Consider the following 23,807-nt stretch of genomic DNA (forward strand, 5'->3'; position numbering starts at 1 on the left):
TGACACAGTGGCTGCAACAATGGGCTCAAGCATAACAACGATCGTGAGGATGGCGCAGGACCGGGCAGCGTTTTGTTCTGTTTGTTCCGTTGAACATACGGTTGCTGTGAGTCAGAACTGAGTTGACGGCACCTAACAACAACAACAGCTAAACTGAGCACTTGAAAAATAGCTAGTCCAAATTAAGATGTGCTATAAGGGTAAAATATACACTGGACCTCAAAGACATAGAATGAAAAATAATACTAAGTATGTCATTTATAATTTTACATAGACTGAATGTTAATATATTCTACATACATTGGGCTAAATAAAAATCATCATTAATTCCACCTGTTTATTTTTACTTTTTTACACCTGTGGCTACTAGAAAATTTAGAGGGCATTGGTGGGTCAGTAGCAGAAGTCTCACCTTCCGCGCAGAAGGCCCAGGTTTGATTCCTTGTCAATGCACCTCACGCACAGCCACCACCCCTCTGTCAGTGGAAGCTTGTGTATTGCTATGAGGCTGAACAGGTTTCAGTGCAGCTTCCAGACTAAGACAGACTAGGAAGAAAGGCCTGGTGATCTACTTTTGGGAAAATCAGCCAATGAAAACCCGATGGATCACAATGGTCTGATCTGCGATCCATCGTGGGGATGGCGCAGGACCAGACAATGTTGTGTTCTGTTGTGCATGGGGTCGCCATGAGGTGGGGGCTGACTCAATGGCACCTAACAACAGCTAGAAAATTCAGTCTTAGACGTGTGGCTTGCATTTGTGGTTCGCATTATATCTCTTTTGGGCTGCGCTGGTCTAGAAAGAGATTTTTCTAGGCCTACTTAATAACTCATTTAGCGTAAACAGTACTAGATTCAGTGCTATGCTACAGGACAATAAAAGACATTGTGCCTTTGGGATGATTGTAACGTTCTTTGACCTAAGTGGTCCTGTTTCATTATCTCCCCTTCTCTATTCTCTTTTATCTCCTCAATCCCATTTTCATTCAGACCCTGGGCACATATGCCAATGTTTGTTTTCATGACTGCTGTATTTTCTAATTGGTGCATTGTTGATCAATAATATGTGAGGTGTTGAGCTCTGTTTGTATAATATGTTTAATATGCTCCTACCCAATGCACCATATGGAGGCACTACACTGTATATTATGAGCACATTAATGCTAAAACTCAATTGCGTATCACTGGTGCATAGTAAACTAGTAAAACTAAATCACGCTAAGTAGTTGCTGACCATCGTGGTCCCTAATATTTTTAATGAGCATCACAAACACTGCGCTGGCTTGTGGGTGCCTGTGCATGCCCTTCTCTGAACTAGCAAAAGACCCTAAGCACTATTCCAGGCATAATATAATTTTCATTCTACGAGATGATGGCATTTTTCAGGTACAGAAACTAAAGAGAATAGAGTGGCATTTAATCTACCAATAACTGTGCCTTTAAATCTAAACCCCTTGCAGTTTCGAAGCCTTTTATGCCTGTTTTCTTTCCAAGGTGCTTGTAATAGCTGGGGAGAATTTTGATTAGTATAAGCCAGCAGCAGTATTTTTTTTTCCTACCTGTTTCACGTACATTTCACGTATTACTCTTAGAACTCCTTCTCAGTTTACTGATATTTTCTTGGAAAATTGCCAGCCAATCTGTAGCAGAAATGAAACTGTGCCTTTTAATATAAAGCACTCTTTGATGAACACATCCTGGTAGAGCCAGATGAATCAGCAGCCTGCAAGGATGAAGCGTTTTGTCTCAGCAACACACTACTCGAAGGCTCAGAGGGATGCGTTCGTGTGCTCACGGGCACCACGGCGTGAAAGAGCACAGGCGCACCCTCTGCAGCCCTTCCCACTTGCCTTCCTCAGCACACAGTAGGCTTGACAACAACAAGAATGTAGTCGGATGAACAGTTTACTATGATTAGTTTCATTTGTTAATTACAGATTCAACAAGAACTGAATGCTGAGGCTTTTTAAGTATCAGATCCCCATTGAGCCACAGCCCCCGACATGCTCGAGCTATACTGGCAGTCTAATATAATTTATTGTTACTTAGAGCACTGATTGGCTGGAGGAATTATACTCCAATAAAGGATGGCACTGTCATTGAAGCTGCCTATAATTGCTTCCATTCATCGTAATGTATGCTCTAACGCAAACCGGAAAGAAAGGAGATGATCAACTTCGAGCTTCAGCTGTTTCAAATTCCACAGTGTGTCCCTAAGTTAATGGATGCTGAATATTACGCTGATATATGTTCCGTGTTTCAGTAGATGGATCTTAAGAGAGTTATATATATGCGCACTCATAGGGTGCATGCATGGCGGCTCCACACAGATCTGTAACCGGTGCCCACCCGGCGCGGGGCCCGGATATAGACTCCTTAAGAGCACTGAGTCCCCTACGGCTCTGCACTCCACTCCTCCAAACAAATGGAGTCCTCAGGCTTTTGTTTCCTTCCGGAGTGGCCCACCCCTGGGCACAGTGACACCTAGAAAAATGATGCCCGAGTCATTGTGCCCACAATGCCCAAATATTTGTGACACAATTTCTTTGTTACTTCCTTGAGGAAACCTTGCCGGACGCCCCATCTTCCACCCAGGCTGGGTTCAGAGGCCTTCTCGTACACTCTCCCGCTCCCTGCTTCCCTTTTCTCAACAGGAAGTATTTTGTCCTCCTCCCCGTTACTCATCCCATTCTAATGGGAAAGTTTATTTGCCTTCATCGCAAATAGACCGTGAGCTCCGTGAGACACGTACTGGATTTGCTTCCTATCGCTGCTGTAACGCACTGCCACAAACCTCATGTCTGGTAAAGCAGAGGGTCAGTCAAACCCTCAATGAGAAGGACTGACACCACAGCTGCAGCAGTGGACTCAAACACACCGATGCCCGGGAAGACGGCGCAGGGCCCGGCTACCTTTCGTTCCGTTCTATGTAAGGTCGCCGTGAGTCGGAGAGGAACCGACGGCAACTAACATCCACAATGAAACAACCCAAACTGAGTCTCTTACAGTTCTGTAGGTCAGAAATCCTCAGTGGGTGTCACTGGGCTAAAATCAAGGTGTTGGCAGGGCTACACTCCTTCTAGAGGCTCTAGGGGAGAGTCCGTTTCCTTGCTTTTTCCAGCTTCTAGAAGCTGCCTGCATTCCTTGGCAGTGTAGTCTCTTCAGATCTCTCTCTCTCTGACCTCTGCTTCTGTCGTCACATCTCCTTCTCTGACTCTGCCCCTCCTGCCTCCCTCTCTCACTTACAAGGTCCCTTGTGATGACACTGGGCCCACTGGGTAATCCAGGATAATCTCAAGATCCTTGACTGCATCACATCTGCAAAGCCCCTTTCGCCTTGGAAGGTAACACATCACAACTATGGGGGATTAAAATGTGGACATCTTTGGAGGGGCACATCGTTCTGCCTACCACCAGTATCACGGTTTATTCACTTTTGTCCTCCCAGTGCCTAAAACTGTTCAGTGACGATATGGCTGCACAGTTCTTAGCTGAGGTGAATGAAGGCATGGAATGATTTCTGAAAACTTCCAAATGCCTCTTCCAAGAAGCATCTCACACTGGGTGAGAGCCCAGTGGGTGAAGCAGGGCAAAGTCTGAAGGCCTGTGTCATTCACACCTTCTCTGGCATTGAATGCTGGTAGGAGCCACTTCAGCTCACCGATGCTCACCTTTTCCTGGCAGCGAGTATCTCTGGGGATTGCCGTGACCCTCACATCCGCTAATGTATGTGAGAACGTTCTGCCAACGGTAAATTGCCTTAGACGTGTTATTTATCATTATCCTTGTTATTCTTAAGAGAAAAGAAGAGACACTAGATCTTCAAGAGAGAGAGACAAGAGAGAAAGCGTCCCACTTACAGAGAGATGGAAGGTATTATTACTCAGTAAAACGAAATAAAAATAACTATCCAAAAATGACCCTGGAAATATATTTTCTATTCATATGCAAGTAGCCTAAGAGACTGACAGAAGACATTTAAATTACTTCAAATAACTAGATGTTCAATTGCTCAAGATAAGTGTGACCACACTTGCCCTCTATAGTTTTCATCGAGCACAACAATCAAAGATGGACTAATCGTGTTTACATATTATAGTAGTATAAAATCTGTGGTTACTCATTTATAACATCCTACACATTAACCCGTCAATTTTATTGATTAATAAGATGGTTCCATGACATTACAACAATAGAGATGACAATACATCTTTCCACAGGAGCAAAATGATCCTGGAAGACACGGCACACCTGCAAAACACTTGATTGTAGTTCAAACCAGGCGCATGAAAACTGGAGAAAATTGAGCATGAAAGAAACCTTCAGTCATAGGGTCTTTAGAGGGCATCCAGATCAAAGCCCTCATTTTACATTATGGGGAAGATCAAGTACTGAGAGAGGAAGTGGGTGGCTCGATGTCATACACCTGCTCAGTGACATGGCTTGGATTGTAGCCCAAGTCCCCTGACTCTTAATTTAGTGCTCTTTTCACTGTGCCCCCCTTCGGGTTTCCTGACCGCTACTCAGTGCTTGCTTTTTTTTGTGAGAGAAAAGGAAGGTGAAACAGGAAGTGAAAAGAACATTCCTCTACTCCTGTGGTTTTGAAACAGGACATTGCACAGATAAAATGAGCTTGGGAGGTTTCCTTTCAAATGCTCGTGAATCGCTAAACACTAAACACGACTTAAGAGTCTGCAAGCAACCCACTCGATGTGAAAGGCTGTCATATTCCAGACTGTGTGGGATTAGTTTGGGAGAGAAGGAACTTGGAAGGCCTCCAAGGAAAACCCATGGTTTGGCACAAGGCAGAGCGAGTTATTAAATAAAGAAGGATGTGGAGACTAAATGGCCAATTGATCGACAGAATACTCTACTTTTTAACTGGTTGTCTCAATGTTGTCTTGTGGGCACAATTTGAGGCTATTAAACTGATGTTCTGGCTGAATATTAGGGTGCTGTGAATGCTGATGGGGCTTGTGGGGTGGGGGTGCGCATACACCTACAACGTAAGAACGAAGCAAATTTATAACAGGTATCTCAGAGTAGAAGAGACCACAGAAGTGAGTGATCTAGTTAAACCGTCCTCTACTCAACACATAAAACCCTGTTTTGGACAAAAGGAAAGTTCAGCCACAGGGCGCTCATGACCTCACAGGCTGGCTTGACCCACTTGTACTTGGCCGTGACTGGGTGAGAGAGAGTGTTTTCTGGAACCCCTTCCCCTCTAGGTCCCAGACCTGAGCACTAGATACTACACCATATTGCATTCGCACCTAATTTTTCATAGCAGTCCTGGAGCTGCTATTTTGAGGGTTTTGAAAGGAATTGAACTATCATCCAATTGTCTTTTGAATGCCCTGGACAGCATCGTTTCCAAGGAATCGAGAGATGTTAGACCCAGGAGTCTCCCTATTATTTATTTATATATCTCTAAATTGCTAAACCTCAGGGAAGCGCATGGAAGTTTCTATCCTGGGGTGGTAGAAAGCCCACTGGAGACCTGGGTTTCCATCTCAGCCCTATCACCAACTAGTGATAGTGACCTTGAGCAAATCATGGAACCCACTGGACCTCAGCTTCCTCACACATAAAGAAGTCGGTACTGAATAGCGTCCGGGGTCCTTGCCAATTCTGCCACTCTAGGATTCTACAATTGCATTCACTTTTGGTCACTTTCCCTATCTTCCCCAACTGTAAGCTTGTCCCTTTTGCACCACCCTGTGCCAGCCCAGCTCCGGACATACTCAGGTCAGGTCGCTGACAAACTCACTGACTTCATTATCATCCACGTTAGTAGATGGCTGCTGTGTGCAGGCCAGCTTTCTCCTAAGTATCTCAATAACAGTGAAATCAGTGCTCAGCCAGTTTACATTGCCATGGAATCCAACACTGATGAACAAGCTCGAATTGCATGCTTAGCAGTGTTTATATGTCAAAATCTTTTGCTGAGGTGGCCCCAGTCTCGGTATTAGGTAACCCCCAATTCTCTGGGTTTAATGACTACCGTACTGTACTTCCAAGTCAAACTGTACCCTATTTTGAATGCAACACTCTCAATCTGTTGCCTAGCATAAATATTATACTATGTAATGTGTAAATATTAAAATTTAACTTTAACAAGTTGAGTCACATTCATTGGAATTCAGCCAAGACTCTAACACTTTTTCATTATTTTCAAAGAAAGACCAATTTAAGAAATGCAAGCCAGTTCCAATTCACTTCAAAATTTGGCTTAACGTCAAAGAAACGCTTAATGAAATTCTGCTTAAGTATTAAACATGAAGGTATGTATTTGATTATTAAGTGAGCATTTAAGTTAAATAGAAATTCGTTTGGGGCCTCTCACTCCTAGGTTCCCAGGCCAGTGAAACCACAAATGACGACTGCATTTCAATGGAATCCTTCATCTCACAGATAAAGGCCTTTAAACAGCCAGGAAGAGACAATATTATTTATCAGTGTCTTATCTGGTCCCTGACCACTGTAAGTGTGCAGGTCTGCCATGGCCCCCTGGTGGACTTGCCTGTATCCCTGTAGGCAAAGCTTTGACCTGAAGCTAATCTGAGCATTGGTGGAAGGCCTTGTCATCCTCCAGAACACGAAAGGCTGGGAGGCCTGTGAGGAGCCGGGAGGCTGTCATGAGACAGCTTCTCATTGCGTCACAGGTTCTGACGAGGTATGGGGCTTCTGTCTCATCTCCCTCAGAATACAGCTGCAGACTATAAAATTGTTTAGCTGAACTCTAGAACAAGCGCCTCAGCAACAGGTGTCCCACAACTCGCTTTACAGTCACTTGGCCCCTTTTGTTTCAATGCTGTCCTATTTTGGTGTGAGGGACAAGGATTGTGGAGAGCTGGCACCTCTTACTTATTCTTTTCAATATATAAACCAAAAACCAAGCCCGTTGCCGTCAAGTTGATTCCGACTTATAGTAATAAACTGTTACTGATCGAACTGCGTCTCCCAAAAGACCGTGTTAAAGTCCTAACCACAAGTACCTGTGAGTGTGACCTTGATTGGAAATAGGGTCTTTGATGATATAATCAGTTAACATGAGGTTACGCCAGAGTAGGGTGAGCCTTGATCCCATCTAAGTGGTGTCCTTATAAAAGGGGAGAAGAGACACACAGGGATGATGGCCACGTGAAGATGTGTCCACAAGCCAAGGAATGCCTGCAGCTAACAGAAGCTGGAAGACACAAGGAAAGATCCTCCCCTAGAGCTTTCAGAAACAGCATGGCCCTGCAGACACCTTGCTTTTGGACTTCTAGCCTGCAGAACTGTGAGGCAATAAATTCCTATTGTTCGAAGCCACCTACTTTGTGGTATTTCGTTACAGCAGCCCAAGGAAACTAAGACACTGTCTAAACCTAAAAGTGCCTCCCGCATCTTTACTGGTGGAATCAGTCAGGCTTTGACCTTGGCCTATGCCCTGTCTTGTATGTGTGAACTTGACAGCCATCTATATGTTTTCCTCTCTCTGCGAACTTTCTTAAAGCAATCTCATGCAAAATCAGGTCATATTTTTCTCTTTCTTTCATGGGTTTATTCAGAGGTAGTTTACCAATATATCCTCATTACATGCTTAGAGTGAGAAGGGATTTATTTCCTTTAGGGTGGTAAAGTTGTTAGGGTGTAGCTTCTCTGGTGGTCAGTCTTCAGGCAAACATAAGCCTCTGGAACCCTGAGCCCTAACAGAAAGTGGAGAACAACCACCTCTGGGGCCCCAAGGATACTGGCCGAGAACAGATTGAGGGGTCAGTTTGGGAAGGTATCAGGATAATTCTTCCCATGGGGTAGAAAGCGAGGAGATGGGAGCTGAAGATCCAGAAAGATCTGGAGCAGTGAGCACTGGGACAGGTGCAGAGAAAAGAAGCCAAACGGCCTCGAACTCCTTAGTGAAACAGAAGATGAGTTTACCTGCTCAGGGTTGGGGTAAGAGAGGAGGAGCTGGGCTCACAGAGAGAGAAAAGCTCTGGAATGGCTGCTATGAAGAAGACTTGAGAGTGAACCAGAGATTCACTGAGCAGTGATGAGGGAAGCCCGGTGAAGGTGAACAAGGGCAAATCTATTCTTATCTTTCTGCCCAGAAACTTGAGTGAAAAAAAAGATAGGAGGGTAGGATGACTGAGGTCAGAGATGGTCACAGGAGGGGCAGGAGAGGCCACATTCCCAGGCTCCAGCATCAAAGGGAATGTCTGAGGTGGAGGGAAGTACCCAAAAGAGTTTTTTTCTACCTCTATACTTTGGCCTGTGGTGACATTGGTGGTTCAGTGGTAGAATTCTCACCTTCCATGCAGCAGATCCAGGTTTGGCTCCAATGCACCTCAAGTGTAACTACCATCCATCAGTGGAGGCTTTTGTGTTGCTATAATGGTGAACAGGTTTCAGTGGAGCTTCCAGATTAAGATAGACCAGGAAGAAAGGCCTGGCGATCTACTTACTAAAATCAGCCAACGAAAACCCTAATAATCACAACATAATATTGTCCAATATAGTGCTAGAAGATGCGCCCCCTAGGTTGGAAGGCAATCAAAATACACAACGGCAACAACAAATGATGGCGAGGTTGTGGGGAGATTGGAACTCTTACACACTGTTGATAGAAATGTAAAATGGTACAATCACTATGGAAAATGGTATGGTGCTTGTCATGGATTGAGTTGTGTCCCCCCAAAATATGTGTCAACTTGGCTAGGCCATGATTCCCAGTACTGTGTGATTGTCCACCATTTTGTCCTCTGATGTGATTTTCCTACATGTTGTAAATCCTACCTCTATGGTGGTAATAAGGCAAGATTAGAGGCAGTTATGTTAATGAGGCAGGACTCAATCTACAAGATTAGGTTGTGTTTTAAGTCAATCTCTTCTGAGATATAAAAGAGAGAAGCCAGCAGAGAGACAAGGGGACCTCATACCACCAAGAAAGAAGTACTGGGAGCATAGTATATCCTTTGGACCTGGGGTCCCTGTGCTGAGAAGCTCCTAGACCAGGGGAAGACTGATGACAAGGACATTTCCCCAGAGCTGACAGAGAGAGAAAGCCTTCCCCTGGAGCTGGCACCCTGAATTACAACTTCTAGCCTCTTAGACTGCAAGGGAATAAATTTCTCTTTGTTAAAACCATCCATTTGTGGTATTTATGTTATAGCAGCACTAGATAACTAAGACAGTGCTTCTTTAAAAAGCTAGAAATAGAAATACTATATGATCCAGCAATACCACTCCTAGGTATATATCCTAGGGAAATAAAAGCTGTAACAAGAATAGATATATGCATACCCATGTTCGTTGCAGCATTGCTCACAACAGCAAAAAGATGGCAACAACCTAGATGCCCATCAACAGATGAACGGATAAACAAATTATGGTACATACACACAGTGGAATACTATGCAACGTTAAAGAATAATGATGAAACTGTGAAACATCTCACAACATGGATGAATCTGGAGGACATTATACTGAGTGAAATAAGTCAATCGCAAAAGGACAACTATTGTATGAGACCACTCTTATGAATAGTCAAGAAAAGGTTTACACACAGAAAGAAATATTTTTTGATGATTATCAGGGATGGGAGGAAAAGAGAGGAAAGATCACTAACTAGAGAGTAGACAGACATGTGTTAACTCTGGTGAAGGGAAAGGCAGGACACAATATGGGGGAAGTCAGCACAACATGACCAAGGCGAGGGTAGACACTGAGACGGTACATACGATAACATGTACAATCCTGCAACAACAGTAATAACAAATAATAATTTATGAGTGGATACATAGGTAGATATGTATGCTGAATAGGTGTGGGAGGGTATATGGGAGTATATCTACATGCGTATATAGGTTGGGCTATGGCTATTTCTACATATATATTTGTATGTGCAGCATGTATATTCATATATATAAAAGAGCACAGAGTGTGCACAGTCATGGAAACATCCTAGACATAACCAAACACCTCACGGGACTGAATTACTGGGATTGCAGGCTAAGGACCATAGTCTCAGGGAACATCTAGGTCAAGTGGCATACCATAAAAAGACAACATTCTACATCCTACTTTGGTAGGTAGCATCTGGGGTCTTAAGAGCTGGCAAGCGGCCATGTAAGATACAGCTATTGGTCTCCTTCTGTCCAGAGCAAAGGAGAGTGAAGAAAACCGAAGAATCAAGGAAACAATTAGTCCAAAGGCCTAATGGATCATAGGAACCACAGCCTCCACTAACCTGAGACCAGAAGAACTAGATGGTGCCCAGCAGCCACTACCTAAGGCTCTGAGCAGGATCACAATAGGTCTTGGTTAGAGTGGAAAAAAAAAGTAGAACAAAATTCAAATTCATAAAAAAGACCAGATTTACTGGTCCAAAAGAGACTGGAGGAACCCCTGAGACTATGGCCCTTAGACACCCTTCTAACTTGGAACTGAAGCCATTCCAGGAGATCACTTTTCAGCCAAATAATGGACAGGCCTATAAAATAAACAATAACACCCATGAGGAAAGTGCTCCTTAGAACAACCATCTGTATGAGACAAAAGGGCAACATCTACCCAAAAGCAAAGATAAGAAGGCAGAAAGGGACAGGAAAACTGGACAAATAGAAATGGAGAATTCAGGGTGGTAATGGGGAGAATGTTGATACCTTGCGGGGATTGCAACCAATGTCACAGAACAATTTGTGTATAAACTATTGAATGGGAAACTAATTTGCTCTGTAAACCTTCACATATAGCAGAAGAAAAAAAAAAGAAAGAGACAGGACAATATTAAAAAAAAAAAAGTGCCTGCAACAATGGACTCTAGTACACCAACAATCATGAGGACCAGCCCAGGTTTTGTTCTGGCTGGCTCCAACAGTGTTTCCCGGGTGGGGGACAGCTTGTCCTCTCCACCTCTGCCAGGTGTAGGCCAAAGCGTTGTTAACTGCCATCATCAGCCCTCACTCACCAAATGCTCTATAAGTACATTACAAAGGCAAATGCAAATACATTTGTTGTATCTGCCCAATTACTGCTACCCTCATTTACCCAGAAAATCAAAACCAAATCACCCTAGTGTGGTCTCCTATGTATTTCTAAGCCCAGTGAGGGACTTAATACCTGCTGCAAATGGCTACCTAGTGGGTCTTCCAGCAGAAAACAGCCTCTATCATCAGGGAACCTCACAGGCCTACACCAGGGCCCTTAAGGAAAGAAGTCTAATTGGGAAGCCTGACCTGGGAGGCCCTGATAAGACTCCCCACAGAGGGCTTCTCTGTGGGGTCCTGTGCTCTCTGAAGAACTAGGCAGAATGGAATGTGTTCAGCTGCAAGGAAGGCAGACTGCACTCCAAACCCCAGCCTGTGGACATTGGTTGAAACAGCTGGGCATATCTATCCTTAGAAAGATTCGGGCACATGCGCATATACGGGCTGTCTTTCCATCTCTGAAGGGTAGTCTGGGGGAAGCTGGAGTCTACTGTAGGGACCTACCAGTGGAAGCCACAGAGGGGGAGAGTTTGGTCACCCAAAGGAAAGCAAACTTAGCACTCACAGGCTAAGGCAGATGACAGTGAGCTCCCAGTCTCCAGGGGGGCTCAATAAGAGTTCTCAGGAGCTTCAGGCTGGGAGTTGTTGATTCAAACATCTAGTGGGAAGTGTGACCACAGCCTGATGATTTTGGGATGGCTTCTCAATTCTGGTATTGTATGCAGTATGGCGCTTTCTAGGTCCCTGGCTGGTGCAAATGGTTTGCACTCAGCTGCTAACCAGGAGGTTGGTGGTTTGAATCCAACCAGAGGCACCTTGGAAAAAAGACCTGGTGATCTATTTCGGTAAGATTAAACCAAAACCAAACCAGTTGCCGTCGAGCCAATTCCAACTCATAGCGACCCTATGGGAAAAAGTAGAACTGTCCCATAGGGTTTCCAAGGAGCGCCTGGTGGATTTCAACTGCCGACCTTTGGGTTAGCAGCTGAGCTCTTAACCACTGTGCCACCAGGGCTCCTCTATAAGATTAGAGCCGTTGAAAATCCTATGGAGCACAGTTCTACTCTGAAACACATGGGGTCTTCAAGAGTCAGAACTGACTTCATGGCTTATGGGGCTTTCTGTACACCACCTCTCTCAGAATGGACTTGAGTAAAATATTGCTTAGCTGTAGTCTAGAATGGGCTCCTCACAACAGGATGTCCCACAACTTGAGTTGAAGTTATCCAGCCTCTTTTGCTTCAGTATCATCACGCACAGGGTAGTGTGAGCCATATTTACTTGTGTCAGTGTGCAACGGAGCTCACATTCCATACAAAACTTTCCCACAATTCCAGGAGGGTCCCTCCTGGGCCCCTCTCACGCTCTCCCTCTGCAAAGAGCCTGGTCAGGGATCATTTCTTGGCGACTGAGTTGATTCTTTCCAATTTTCTATGCTTCACTTATCAAACTCTATATCAGTGTGCCTTTTGTCTTAAAAAAAATACATAATGGGATTTTAATTAAATTACAAACTTACATATTACCAACTGGAAATTAATTTAATAAACTATTTGTTTCAATCAGCTAATGGAACCGATTAATGGTGCAATTAATCCAATATTTGACTTTGTAAAGTTTTGATTCATTAAAGTAAACTAACAATTTGCCACTTGAAAGCATATAATGCTTTATCTTAAACTTTTAGGCCTGTCTATTGCTGTTTTAGTCACAGTATTTGAAGCACATAACATTTACAGTTGAAGGTAATGTCAGAGGTCAACCAGTTCTACTGCCTCATTTAAGAGATGAGGGCACTGAGGTCCAAAGAAGTTATTACTTTCCTCTCCCTATTCCTCCAACCTCCGCCCCCCAACACATACAACAACCACCACCACTAACTCTTGCCACATTTTTGTAATTCATGTGAGGCTAATTAATACCGTAAGAGTTTTCTATTGCCCGTAGCTAATTCCATTAAAATAGGATATCTTTTGGAAATGCATATTTTGTTTCTCTATATCTGATAGGACTATAATAGTTAGAAAACTTACAAGTATGTATACTGCAAATGCTCATTCTTATGGGTGATAGCAGCCAACATGTCAAAAATAGTTCAAGTAAAACTGCTATCTTCGCATACCAAGAGGTGCCTGCTAGACCGTCACAGTTCATCTGCCAAGGCAGAATTTCGCTTTCCACTGCAGTGCAGCTCTGATATCAACCCGGAGAAAGTGTCAACATCTTGAAGAAACTGCTACTATATCTTTATGGCAATTAGCATCTTATTACTGTAAGCATTGTGACTATATTCCTAAAGGCACAGCTCATAGCTACCTTCCCTTGCTCCAATGTTTGAATATGGACGTGAGCACTTTGACTCTAAAGAGGCCATTCATTCACAGCCCCATGAATCTTTCCATTGTGCCAAGCCAAAAGTTATGAAACACAGGAAGTAAGTTTCTAAATGACCAAAGAAAGCAGGATGGTTTGCAGGGACTAAATGACGTTTCTAATCATGGTTCTCTCAAGCAAAGACTTTAAAAGTAGTTCACATCCTCTCCCCAGTTCTCATCCCCTTAGACTCAGCCACAGTACTGAACACTGTGGATCAACCCTGCTTTCCTGGCATGCTCTTGCCCGGCTTCAGGAAAACAGAGCTCACCAGCTCCGCCTCCTGCTGCTCTGACCTCCCCTTCCCTGTCTATTTTCCTGACACTGTTTTCTCCTCCCATCCCCTAAATGAGGAAGTCCCCTGTCTTAGTCTCCTAGTGCTGCTGTAACACAAATACCACAAGTGGGTGGCTTTAAAGAACAGACATTTATTATCTAACAGTTCAGGAGGCTAGAAGTCCAAATCAGGATCTCGGCCATGTTGATTCCTTCCTTGTTGGTACCCTGGGCATTCCTTGGTTCCTTGGCTTGTAGATGACCCCTCTGTGTGCGTGTGACTAATCTATTCTTTTTGTAACTCAGAAGTGATTAGCTTTAGAATCCACCTTACACCAGTATAAACTCTTTAGCATAAAAAAGAAAACCCTATTTCCAAACAATATTACATCCACTGGTATAGGAGTTAGGATTCCAACATACATTTGGGGGGACACAATTTAATCCATAGCGTCCCTCAAGGCTCTGTTGGTGTTTGCTCCCTCTCCAGCACCATACATTTTCCTTGGTCATTTCAGTCCATCCTGGGGCCTTGAATAATAATACTCTCAAGTAAAAGACCCCAAAATCTCCAGTCCATGAACACAAATCCAGAAATCTCACCTGTTTGAGGGTCATTTCCACCTGGTCTTCCAGTGTCTCAAAATTCATGTCATATGACTTTCGCCCATACTGCTCTTCTTCTTGCGTTGCTTATTTCTTTAGTCAATTTCACCAAACTCCCAGTCACCCAGGCTTGACATCTGGGCCTCATCTTTGCCTTTTTTTTTTTTTTTTTTTTTTTGGCTCTTGCCTATCCTGCTCTCTCCATCTACGACATATAGAAGCTTCTAGGCCATTTGTCCTTCACAATCCAATCCTTCCGCTCAGTTCCCACTGCTACTGCTCTAACTCAAGTCTTGATGACCTTTCTCTTATAAGTACTCCCACAACCTCCTAACTGATTTCACAGTGCTCAGACTTTCGCAGGCCAACTCCCCTCAATTCATACGCCGCATACACTGCAGCCAAACTAATCTTTCAGAAATACAGTTCTGAGAATACTGTCTCCAGTCGAAAGCTTTCACTGAAAAGGGCAGTATTGTAGGATGTAGTGATAAAGAGGCAGGTCAACCTGAGTTCAAATCCCATTTCTGTAAGTGTCTCGCTGTGGGACCTTGAGCCAGTCATTTAACCTCTCTGAGCCTCAGTTTCCTCATCTTTAAAATAGATTAATAATACCTAACTTGCAGGATCATTGTGCAGACCAAATTAGATTACATCTTTTAAAAATAGCATATTGGGTGCTTAATTAATGGAGGCTATTAATAGTAATGGAAACCCTGATGGCATAGTGGTTAAGAGCTATGGCTGCTGACCAAAAGGTTGGCAGTTTGAATCCACCAGGTGCTCCTTGGAAACCCCACGGGGGCAGTTCTACAATGTCCTATAGGGTTGCTATGAGTTGGAATCGACTCGACAGCAATGGGTTTGGTTTGGGTTTTTGTTATTAACAGTAATAATAATAAAGCTGAAACTCTCTGGGTGATAATAAAGATCCTCCATGATAATAGCAACATTTACATAGTGACTTAAAGTGTAAAAACTTTTTTTTCATATATGCTGTTATGATCTGGCCCCAGTCTGTCTTACTAGACTTGTCTCTCATTTCTTTGTTCTCTGTACCCTGCACCCAGGCAAGCTGATCCCTATCCAATCCTTCCTCATCCAGGGCCTCCAGTGTCCTGTCTCTGCTCACTTGCTCTTCTCTCCAGCTGGAAAGCCTCTTCTTCTACATGTCTGAATGTAAAGTCTACCTCCTCCATTAAGCCTTCTGTGATGCCACCACCCAGAATTTGCTCCATATAGTGGGTTGGAGGAGCCCTGGTGGCACAGTGGTTAAGAGCGACAGCTGCTAACCAAAAGGTCGGCAGTTCAAATCCACTAGCTGCTTCTTAGAAACCCTACGGGGCAGTCCTACTCTGTCCTATAGGGTCACTATGAGTCAGAATTGACTTGATAGCAAGGGGTTTTAGTGGGTTGGATGGTGCCCCCTCCCCCAAGATATGTCCACCTGGAAACTGTGAATGCGGCCTTATTTGGAAAAAAAAAGGTCTTTGCAGATGTAATTAAATTAAGAATCTCAAGATGAGATGATTGTGAATTCAGGTGGGCCGCAAAACCAATGATGAGTGTCCTTGTAAGAGAAGAGAAGGGGAAAAGACACCTGGAGGGGAAGGTGATATGTAAAGGGAGGCAGAGACTGGAGTGATGTAGCCACAGCCAAGGAATGCCTGGGGCCACCAGAGACCAGAAAAAGGCAAAGAAACATCCTCTCCTAGAGCCTTCAGAGTGAGCATGACCCTGCCTGCCTATACCTTGGTTTTGGACTTCTGGCCTCCAGAACTGTGAGACAATAAATTTCTGTTGTTTTAGGCCACCAAGTCTATGGTAATTTGTTGCAGCAGCCACAAGAAACTCATACACTCTCCTACCTCAGAAATCCTAGTGCTGAAGAGTCCCTGGGTGGTACAAATGGTTAATTCACTCTGCTGCTAATCAAAAGTTTGAAGGTTTGAGCTGACCCGGAGGTACCTGGGAAGAAAGCCTGGTGATCTACTTTCAAAAGATTAGCCATTGACTGACTGCTCTGACAGGGATCGCAACAGAGGGTTCTGGACAGAGCTGGAGAAGGATGTAGAACAAAACTCTAACTCACAAAAAAAAGACCAGATTTACTGGCCTAAAGGAGACTGGAGAAACCTCGAGAGTATGGCCCCCAGACACCCTTTTAGCTCAGTGGTGAAGTCGCTTCCGAGGTTCACCGTTCAGCCGGGGAATGGACACCCCCATAAAACCAAATGGGACTAATGAGGCACAGCAGTCCAGGGACAAGGACTAGAAGGCAGAAGGGGACAGGAAAGCTGGTGATAGGGAACCCAAGGTTGAGTATGGATATTGTTGATGTGTTGTGAGGTTGTTAACCATTGTCGGAGGGCAACATGCGTACTAACTGTTTAATGAGAAACTATTTTGTTCTGTAAACCTTCATCTAAGGTGAGAATAGCAGCACAATTGGAAGAGTGTAGTCGATGTCACTGAACTGTGCATGTAGAAATTTTTGAAATGGTGTATCTTTGGCTATGTACACTTTCACCAAAAAAAAAATAAAAATAAAAAGGTCGAGGAGGGAGAGTGTTGACATGTCGTGGGGTTGTTAACCAATGTCATAAAACAATATGTGTACTACTGTTTCATGAGAAACTATTTGTTCTGTAAACCTTCACCTGAAGTACAATAAAAAAAAAAAAAGATTAGCCCTTGAAAACCCTGTGGAGCACAGTTCTACTCTGACACACGTAGGGTCACCATGAGTCAGGGTTGATTCTATGACAACTAGTTTTTTAGCCTCCTTTATATCAGTTATGCATCCATGTCATCTCCCCCGATCAACCACAGCACCTGACACATAGTAGATGCTGACTCAGTGATGGGGGGAGGGAGGGAGGGAAGAAGAGACCTGTGCCTGCACCAGCTAGGCAGCAGGGGAAGTGACTTGGGTGTGGGCTGGAAGGAAGAAGAAGGCCTGACTGGCTTAATATTCCTCACTACTACCCTGAGCACAAATAGCCTACAACGTGTAAATGCTATAGAGATGATGTGCTAAAACAATACAACCCGATATCAATGTCGCTGTCATCCGCCATGTCTGGGATTCTGAACTGAACAGACAATGGTGAAGAGAGCCCTCCAAACTGGCAGGCTTATCTCGGGACCACCAATTTTTCCAAAAGGGAATTTGCTTGGAAATTAAAAACGGAAACTCACATTTTTAAAATCCATTTACTTTGTTCATGGGCTAACATTATAAAATAAAACAATCAGAGCTCATGACAATAATTCACGCACCTATGTTTTTTCCCAGGTTATAACGGCAATAATTATACCTCTGAACAGGTTTTCCTGGGAATGAAATGACTGATGAGGGTTAATGGCCCTTTGGTTTTGCTGTGGGTCATCAGCTCTCCTGAGTCCTTCATTAATCCCCATGATATGCCCTGCTTAAACAGGTCATCAGTGATAACCGTCTTTGGTGCTTAAATTGAACTAATGCATTTCACCTTCTCCTTCTAAGCCAGAAGCATCCTCTATCTTTCGGAACAAAGACATTTTTTTCAAGTGGAGGAAAGAAAATGTGATTTTTTTTTTAACCACACATTAATAAGACTAGAGAAATGAAAGAACGGCAACTTGCATCTAAAGTCTTTGATGTCCAGACCAGAGGAGGAAGGAACAAGGTGTGCTAGATCACTAAATGAAGTGTCTTCCATTAGCGGAAGGCAAGATGTGACTGATAATGAGGCTGATTAAGGTACACGGTTCTTTCAGGCTGCAAAGGATGACCACACTCCTGTTCTTTGAAGTTGCCTAGTGCTCCATGGATCTTTCTGTTGTGGGGAGGGGGTCAAAAGTAACAACCACTAAGCTTATCTGTCACTGACAAGATAACAGGTCCACAAGTCGCTTTAGTCTCGGGACTAAATCTGCAGCAGACACATCAATCTCATCCTTCTGGAAGATCTTGCGCAGCTGCAAGTGTAGAGATCAGTATTCCCAGCTAACAAGAGGTGGCTGCTGGGTTTAGAGCCTCAAGTTAGGTCTCGTTTCTTTGGAGTAGAAGTCCCTGGGTGGTTAAGCACTGGGCTACTAACCAAAACATTGGAGGTTCATAGTCCACCCAGAGAAAGCCCTGGTGATCTGCTTCTGACAAATCAGCCCTTGATAACCGTATGGAGCACAGTTCTGCTCTGACACACAGGGAGTCACCATGAGCTGGAATCGATTCAATGGCAACTGTTTTTTTGTGTCTGTTTCTTCTTTTTTCCTTTGGAGTAGCTCATCCCTGTGGACAAGCAAAACACGCAAGGGGAGCAAATTATCAGGATGAAGTCAGCAAAGAGTAATAGGTCCTTCCTACCCAAAACCAAACCCATTGCCATCAAGTCGATTCTGACTCATAACAAGTCTATAGGACAGAGTAGAATTGTCCCATAGAGTCTCCAAGGAGTGCCTGGTGGATTTGATCTGAGGACCTTTTGGTTAGCAGCCGTAGCTCTTAACCATTATGCCACGAGGGTTAGGTCCCTCTTAGACACCAGGAACTTGCTCAGAAGCCCGCAGAGAAACGGATACTACATGAAGCTCTTATCTGATTAGCATACAAAGGGTGAAAACATGGAGAAAATGGCGCTCAAAATCCCACAGTCAAATGTTGGGAGTGGTTTTCTTATGTTCACTTGGATTTTGCTACGGGCTGAGTACAAAACAAAGTTAAGACACCCTCGGGTAACTGTTAGAACTCTGTTCTTAGGCAGCATCAATGTGTTTGAATAAAATGTTAAGATATAGATATTCCCAAATATAAAAAGAATTGGTGTCATATGTGGAAAAATTGGATATCAGACAGAGATTTTAGTTCCCATCTGGATTTTGGGCGCTCTTGAATGTGTCTTTGGGTAGTACCGAGTTTTCTTATACTGAAGATAACTATGAATATTACTTTGTTATTATAAACACTACTGATGTCTAAGAAAAACTAAATGTAAAGTGAAATGAATACTAATTATATGTATTTTAAACAATCTAGTTTAATTTTGCTTCTGGTCATTATTGTTCTAAAAAATACATCTATGTAAATGGGGAAAATGTACAAATCAGTTGAAACTCATCTTTTTCTGATAAGCAAATTAAATATGATCTGCACAGGCAATAGTACAGACTGGTGAAATAACGCTGAAAATATAGCCACATTACTTTAAAATGGGGCAGCAACTTCAGTGCTGGCACATTCCAAGAAAGTCAGTTTTTGAAAGTAATGTTAGAATCGAACACATTTAGAACTAGCTTGTTGGAGCTTTGCGCGTACAAGATGAAAAAGCTCGGTGGTAAAGGAGAGACCTCCAAAATGAAAAGTGTCTGGCGACAAGTTTAGTGGTGGTGAGGGGGAGGGGCCGCAGACTGCAAAACTCTGCTGATTCCAAAAGCTGAACTTTTAGGAGATGCATTACTTAACACTTCAAAATTGCTCACTAAATCAGAAATCTTAAAGACTTGGCCCTTAAAGAAAAATAAAAACGCCTGCTCCATGTTATTTCCCACTAGCTTGCAGTATCTACAGCTACGGGTTTAGAAACAAGAATTAAATTCAATGTGTGGCATTTGTCAAATTGCACTCCTGAATTCACTATCTGAATATAGACTGGCCTGCATATTGCAGGCCCTCCTCCTCCCCGTAGGCCTTCAAAGGGATACATGTACACCTTACATTAAAAGAGTCAGAGGTTTTCCAAAGGAGCTGGGATAGGAGATGTTTACACCTGGGACTGTGGATCTGGTGTTGTCCTAGCTTGATGCCTCAGCTAATACCTAGCAGAGTACCTGGCACATAGCCAAAAACCAAACCCGTTGTTGATGCCAAGTTGATTCCGACTCACATAGTAGGTGTCACTAAATACATTGAATAAATGAATGGATGACCTTGACATATGTTATTTAAAAAAAGCTAAACACCCCTAGCTAACAGGCTCTTCTCTAGAGCGCCTGGACACTTCCGTTGTGGTTAGGTGAGTTGTACGTTTACCATGAGGAAGTTGTGCTTGCTCCCAAACTTGTTTATGCCAACTGTAGTCGTTACTATAATTACATAATTAAAACAAATATTACATAAACTGATTAAATATGAGTGGGAAAACAGAGTTACTGTTTCTATAAAAATTGAGCTGAATGGAGAAACTTGATTAAGCTGTCACACAAAAAAATTGCTATCAGTTTAGGAGTGGGTTAGACAACTGTCAAGGAGTGCTTAAAAAATGTAAAAATCAAGAAGACTTGGGACTGAGACTGTTTCCCAAGTAATGTTAAGCTCTTGTTCCGCTTTAAAGAAACTTAAACTGGAAATGGATTATGGGTGTGGTTTATGCAAGAAAGTCTATGGTTTATGCAAGAAACTCTAATCAGCTACCTGATACTCCAAAAAGACCATCAAAAGTTAGTGAATGAATATATATTTCATACATGTTAAGTTAAAATCTTGTGTATATTATCATTTTTTGAATAATTCCCTACTTTAACTGACTTTTGATTAGCTAATAGTTCCCACCCTGGCCCAACAAGAGAGCTTCTGCTCTGATCACAGGCACCATCATTCAGAAAAGCCTAGGTCAGGAAACAGGCTGGAAACTCCAACAGGATATCTATGTTAAGGTCTTGAGGCAGAAGTTAGCATGGACGCGGGGACTTATCTCCCGCCATTACTTCTGCAATAGCAGCCAGACCCGAACAGCAACCTGTGATCTCATCTGAACTCATACACTTGTTTGGGTCATAAGCTTTTACTGCCTTGGACGGCTCTCCCTCGAGAGTGCTTTCTATCATTACTTCGCTCTCCGAGAGTGCTGTTATATATGGTGTGCAAGCACTCTGTTTCAATACTCATTGATATCACCAACAGAGGGCAGACCAGAAAAGAGAAGAGTTGGAAAATGCCAATCTATCTTTATGGTACAAGTTGGCAGCTCTGATAAAAGCTTTCATGAAATGGGTGGTTACTACAGTTGGCTACCATTTGGAGGTTAAACAGGCGCTGTATTTCCTTTGGGAGAAACAGAGTCCTGGAACTTCCTAGAGGGAAAAAAAAAAGAAACAGCCCCAGTAGGGGAGGAGTGGCTAGGAGATGGTACCAAAAAAAAATAAACCAGTTGTAGTGCAGTTGATTCCGACTCATGGTGAGCCCATGTGTTTCAGAGTAGAACTGCCCCATAGGGTTTTCATGGCTGTCCTTTGGGAAGTAGATCAGTAGAGATGTGTAAACTGACTTGCTCAAAATCACAAAGCATGATCAGTATCTCAGCGAGACTAGAATCCAGTTCTTCCAATCCAGGTGTATTTTCTCGAGGAAGGCCACACTAAGTTACAACAACAAAAACTCACCGTAAAAAAGAGGATATGGATTCATGGGCACAAAGAGTGATTCAGAAAGGAATCAGCTGAGATAAAATTCAGCTATTTATAATTACAGGGTCTCCTAAATGAATAGGCCGATGCCATTTTTTCAAGAATTGCGATTTTATCTTTTTGGGGGAGTTCTAAGGTCTATCTCATGAACAAAGAATGGTATGAAGGAAAAGAGTTCTTGGACAAATGAAAACAATCTTTATTACAAACCCAGCTCTCCTACCACCTCACTCATTCTCTCCACATTTGTTAGCCACAAACCATGAAGTATGGATTTTCTAAGAAAATTGCCTATTAGACTACTGCGTAGGAATGAGGGACAAGCCTCACTTTACAAAGAATGTCCCAAGGCACTATTTCCCAGGAAAAACAGATGCCATTTGATGCCCCTCTTGGTGACAGCTCTGCCCAGACTGAATTCCAGGGTTTGAAAATGTTAACTATATCTGCACACACACTTACGTTAGTGATGTGCCGATGACTTAGTCCCCCAACTAAGCACAAGGTGGTAATTACTGTCACTCTCCCAGATGATGTCCTTCTAATCACTTTGAGGAAAATGCTATGTAAAGACAACAATCCCAATTATGAATTCCTTGGCAAAATGGCTAGAGGAAACAAAAATGTCCTGGTAGATACAAAGAACTCAGAAAGGCCAAAACATGAAATAGAGGTCACCAAGACTATCCCTTGTGAAAGTTCTCCCATAGAGGCAAGTTGGCAAAAAAAAATCAATGTTATGCATTTAAGTATGTGTCTTCCCTTTGGCTTCTCTATGTGGCTTGGGCAACTTGGAAGCTGACGTACACAGAATGTGATGCATCTCCTCCATTCGGTTGGTTACAGAACACAGAACACACATAGAATATGTTGCTATATCAAGACAGAAAAGTCTTAGATGAATGCAGCACTCCCTCCTTCACTGATCTTCTATCTTATAGCCATCCTACCAGCTTTAAGAAGATTAGCAGCAGAAATAAAAACTAAAACTCATTTTTTCTCTCAATTTATTTGTTAACAGACGTGCTGAAGAGTATATTCATCAAAGACACTGGAGCTATCTGGGAAAATAAGTTGAAGGAGGAAGTTAGGGGACTTTACTTATATAATGCAACCTCAGGGCTCAGTCCATATTGGTATTTGGTCAGAAGTCTTGGTTCCAGTTCACTTCAACAGCAAGATGGCATTCCTACACAGCACCCACCATCCCAGTTCTGCTTTACTGACATTAGCACCCGAGGTATTTGTGAAAAAGTTCCAACCCCGGGATAAAAGAGATCAGTGCAAACTCCATGACAGGACAAATTATAGGGTCTTTCTGAAAGCTTGAGGGATTATATGTGGGTTATTAGTAGAATCCTCTAAAACTCCCAGCTTGAGGAATTTTAAAGAGGAATAACAACAGACTATGATGAAGGAAAATGGAATACAAGAAGCTGAGGAAGATACAGGAAGAAAAAAAAACGCTCATCGCAATTTCCCAGGAGTCCTTGGGCATTCCCATTTAACATACTATTTGGCCTCCTAACAAAGTAGGTTGGGGTTGGTCCCTAACTTCACTCAATGGCATGGATACTCCTTTTGCCCTGATGATGGTCAGACAGCTGGTCTAGCTACGGTCAGAGGCAGGACACAAGGAGCAGCAAACAGTTTCAATTCCAAAAGTCTTGCTCAGTGGAAATCCATTTTGGCTAGAAATTTCTCCCTGTGTAGGGCTCATCCACTTCTTCAAACAGCGGAGTCCATTTATTTAGTCAATTTGCCTTTTTAATTGAGAAAACTATACCCATTGTTATGGATTGAATTGTGTCCCCCCAAAATATGTTGCTGTAAATCCTAACCTCTATACCTGTGGTTATAATCCCATTTGGTAATGGGTTGTCTTTGTTATGTTCATGAGACAGGATTAGTGTAAACTGAGTCTTGAGTCAATCTCTTTTGAAATATAAAAGAGATTAAGCAAGCAAGGGAGAGAAGCAGAGATGGGGTAAGATAGATGCCAAGCCACATGGAGATCTCTAAGGAAACAAGAAGCAGAAGCTGAAGAGACAAGGACCTTCCTCCAGAACCAATAGAGAGAGATGGCCTTCCCCTGGAGATGGCATCCCGAATTCGGACTTCTAGCCTCCTAAACTGTGAGAAAATAAATTACTGTTTGTTAAAGCCATCCACTTGTGGTATTTCTGTTATAGCAGCACT

The 23,807-nt window shown here is 43.1% G+C and overlaps 1 protein-coding gene across 1 annotated transcript in view; it reads right to left on the reverse strand.

Annotated features, from left to right (window-relative positions):
• Positions 1-23,807, reverse strand: part of AFF2 (ALF transcription elongation factor 2) — a 543,144-nt gene that overhangs the window by 381,561 nt on the left and 137,776 nt on the right. The window lies entirely within an intron of this gene.

The sequence above is a fragment of the Trichechus manatus genome, unplaced genomic scaffold (genome assembly GCF_000243295.1).
Source record: "Trichechus manatus latirostris isolate Lorelei unplaced genomic scaffold, TriManLat1.0 scaffold00079, whole genome shotgun sequence".
NCBI classification, from domain to species: domain Eukaryota; kingdom Metazoa; phylum Chordata; class Mammalia; order Sirenia; family Trichechidae; genus Trichechus; species Trichechus manatus.